We start from the raw sequence: 4,353 nt of genomic DNA, 5'->3' as shown, positions 1-4,353 counted from the left end.
CTTTCTCTCCCCCCCCCCACTCTCTCTCTCTCCTTTCTTTCAGCCCCATCTGTGTCTGAAGGATTAGTAAAGCATGGAATGCTTCCTGTTGTTAGTATATCATTTTCCACCCAGGGTGGTAGGGATTGGAGTCAAGAACCAACAGCTGCACAGCTGAGTCAGGGAGAAGGGGAGCCAAATTCTCTGGCTGTGGATGTGAGATTCGTGAAGCCAATCCACAGCTCATGTCCCTGGCAGTAAAGACTCTGGAATGAGCTTGCTTAGCCCCAGTCTGAACCACTTAGCCTTATCCCCAACAAGGGATACAATAAGAGAAGTGTCTTCATTTGGGCTGTGTGTACTTAGGGGGCTATCAGGCACATAGTAGGACCAAAGTCAGGGACTGTGTCAGCAAAGGAAGAGGTTTCTGTGCATGTTACCTTGTAATCCCAGCTCTGCCAATGAGAATGCTGCAAGAAGTCCTTTCCCAGTGACCTTCATGGCATCACTTGAAGCTAGCGTGAAATTCTACAGTACAAAGCCTTCCCTTTTGAAAGGGTTTGGTAGCATCTGGTCATGGGCTGAAATCTCACCATTTGTGTGATGTTGATCAAAACTTCATCTCTCTAAGCCACAGGTGCCTTTTCCACCCCAGGAGAACAAATACTAAAGTGAACTGGCCATCCCAGTGTGGAAGCTAAAGCTCTCTGAATGTCATCTGATGACCTAGAAATGATAAACTAATTAGAGAAAATAATGGCAGTGGTTTCACCTGGGATCCCGGCTCACTGAAGGGAGCGCTGGTGAATTAGGTGGCAAATGGTGGAAGGAAATGCAGGGTGGTTTAAGAACTAAAAATCAGAGTCCTCATATGTATTACAGAATTTCACGTCTACTGCTAACGATGCTTTCCAGCCCGGGATAAATGAAATTGTGTAATCGTAATTGTGTGATGAGTCACACAACTAAAGACAAAGTAGAAAACGCACAGGGCCTCCTGGCAGAGGCTATGCTCGTGGTCTATAACTATAGAATACACAAAGATAAGGATCAGGCCCAGAGCATAGATGTGCTAGCAATAGAACACCCAGAAAGGCTGAACTCTCAAACTAAGCATGTTTGTTATGCCAAGGTCAGGGTACTCAAGGCTGGGGCGTTTTGGAAACTGACATTTGGGATGGATACATCCGGTCCAATACCCCCTGAAAATCGTGAACCCCAAAGTTTGCTTGAAAAATCTGCTCTGTGATATACAAGCCACGATAAATCCTTTCTCTTTGTCTAAAATCATGAGACCTTAGAATACAATATATGTTCCTGCCTAGAAGATAACCCATCCTCTTCCCCTGGACATTCTTGTTTTTTTTTTTCCAAGATATGGTTTCTCTGAATAACCTTGTCTGTCCTGGAACTCACTCTGTAGACCAGGCTGGCCTCGAACTCAGAAATCTGCCTGCCTTTGCCTCCCAAGTGCTGGGCTTAAAGGCGTGCACCATCACTGCCCGGCACTCCTGGACATTCTACTAACAATTAGGTTATGTTAAGTTAGGATATAAGCCAGCAGCATAAATTGTACCTTAATCCTGGTCATTATAAAAATGGCCAGTTGGAAGGCTAGGCATGCCCTTCTCACATGAACTGTAGGACCATAACATGTATATATCCCAGGAGCCTAGATTGAGTTTGTAATAGATGAAAGGTGACAGTGGCAAGATGTCATGGATTAGAGTCAGATAAGGGATAAGTTCTTTGTGGATGAACATTCTCTCATCATGTGGATTTGCTCTACTGCCAAGAAATATAGAAGATGCTGTTGCTAGTGTAGAGCCAGTGTGACTCTTGGAAGCTCACTAAGCAGAAGGCCCTTCTGCAACTGCTTCTGACACAGATGGAGTATCTGTTGAAGAATACTGTTGTGGTTTGAATATGCCTGGCCTATGGGAAGTGGTACTATATGGAAGTGTGGCCTTGTTGAAGGTAGTGTGTTACTGTCGGGGGAGCTTTGAGGTCCTATGCTTAAGCTGCCTAGTTTGGAGAAATTCTTCTGGTTGCCTTCTGATCAAGATGCAGAACTCTTGGCTCCTCCAGCACTAAGTCTGCCTACATGATGTCATGCTTCCCACCAGGATGATAATCAACCGAACCTCTGAAACTATAAGCCAGCCTCAACTAAATGTTTGCCTTTGTAAGAGACCGCTTGGTCATGGTGTCTCTTCACAGCAATGAAACCCTAAAACAAATACTAATGTTGCTTCAGGCATGGGATAACTAATGGGCCATTTGAGAGGTCATTTGGAAACCTAATACAGTAGAAGCTTCCTAAATCATATACATATAAGAAGGCTATCTGAACGAAACCAAATAATGGGGGAGACAGAGCCCCAACTAGACATCTCTTGTCACTAAATGAAGCGTCCAGTACTGAGAACAGGTTACATAAAAGTGCATCAAAGGGGTCCCAAGGGAAGCTGCAAACAGCCCAGGATACTGCCAATGCTATAAGTTCACACACTGATGGCAAGGTCCTATTGCTGAAGTCAACACTTAACTTACCTGCTCTCTGCTGTGTTTTCTGCTTGACTAAATCCTTGCAATCTTTACTGTGACATTGAAGACACCACCACCAACTGTCAACTAGAAGGTGTAGTTGAATGAAGGGCACATGAGCAGTGAGCTCTTCCATGTAGCATTGCCAGTATGGGCATCCCTGCTGTGCGTAAAGGCCACTGGTCACCAAAGGTTTTCTGTGAGGAATACAGTTTGAGCTGAGATTTGAAACATTTTTAAGAGTCTGCCTAAGAAAGGGTTTTATTAATATTCCATAAGAATTTACTGAGTAGTTACTGTATCTGAGTCACATATCAGATATTTATGTTACTATTCATAACAGTAGTAAAATTACAGTTATGAAGAAGCAACAAAATAATTTTATGGTTGGTCATCATTATGACATGAGGAACTGAGTTAAAGGGTCACAGCATTAGGAAGGCTGAGAACCGCTGTACTAAGCTCTTTGGGGCACTGAAAAATGTTAACAAAATAGACAACAGGGGAAAGAAAAGGAAATAAAACAAGACAACCAATTAAAAAGAAATAATCAAACTAAAAAAAACAAAAACAAAATGTAGCTGGGCAGTGGTGGTACACTCCTTTAATTCCAGCACTTGGGAGGCAGAGGCAGGCGGATTTCTGAGTTCGAGGCTAGCCTGGTCTACAGAGTGAGTTCCAGGTCAGTCAGGGCTACACAGAGAATCCCTGTCACAAAAAAAACAATAAAATAAAATAAAATAAAATAAAATAAAATAAAATAAAATAAAATAAAATAAAATAAAATAAAATAAAATAAATAAAATAAAATAAAATAAAACAACAACAAAATGTAATGATAGATAAGGACCTCAGGCCTTATAACGTTAACTTTAATATTGGCAAAGCAGGAAAATTGTCTTATGGTTGGCTTCTATTGCTGTGATGAAGCACCATGACCAAAAAAATGAGAAGGAAAACGTTTATTCGGCTTACACTTTCACATTGCTGTTCATCACCAAAGGAAATTAAGACACGAACTCAAGCAGAACAGGAACCTGGAGGCAGGAGCTGAGGCAGAAGCCTTGGAGGGGTGCTGCTTACGGGCTTGCTCCTCATGGCATACTCAACCTTTCTTATAGAACCCAGGACTGCCAGCTCAGGAATTACATCCTCAATTCGCTGGGCACTCCCTCATTAATCACTAATTAAGAAAATGTCTTATAGCTGAATCACATGAAGGTATTTTTTCAAACGAGTTTTCTTCCTTTAAGATAACTCTAGCTTGTGTCAAATTGACATAAAACTAGCCAGGACAAAAACAAACAAACACCATGATCATCAAATACAAAAACAATAAAAAAGAAAATCCAGGGTAAAGGGCAGGTGGGACCCATGATCAAGACTCAGAGGAGGCCATGTCTCATGAACCAGCGTGCTGAAGAGGGGCTGGTGGTAGACAAAGCGTTGTGGAGCAGTTGAGTCTTAGAGAAGCTGTGCTTTCCCTGTGGTTTCTCAGTTTCTCCGTGGTGCTGGGCCTGGTGCATATCCTCATTTCCTTCCTAGGTCTCTTGCCTACTGCTCTAGGGATCTCTCCTGGTGATGGATAGCTATGGTAGTTTGAGTAAGACATGCCCATTCCAGACCCAGGTATACTAATACTTGGCCCCTAGTTAGTTAAGAAACCTTTAGGGCAGTGACTCTCAACATTCCTAATGCTGTGATCCTTTAATGCAGTTCCTCAACTTGTGGTGCCCGCCACCAATCAGAAAGTTATTTTGTTGCTATTTCTTTCTTTCTCTCTTTCTCTCTCTCTCTCTCTCTCTCTCTCTCTCTCTCTCTCTCTCT

The sequence above is a fragment of the Grammomys surdaster genome, unplaced genomic scaffold (assembly GCF_004785775.1).
Source record: "Grammomys surdaster isolate TR1022 unplaced genomic scaffold, NIH_TR_1.0 126051, whole genome shotgun sequence".
Lineage (NCBI taxonomy): Eukaryota > Metazoa > Chordata > Mammalia > Rodentia > Muridae > Grammomys > Grammomys surdaster.
The sequence above is the reverse complement of the archived record's forward strand: the minus strand, read 5'-3'. Positions refer to the sequence as shown.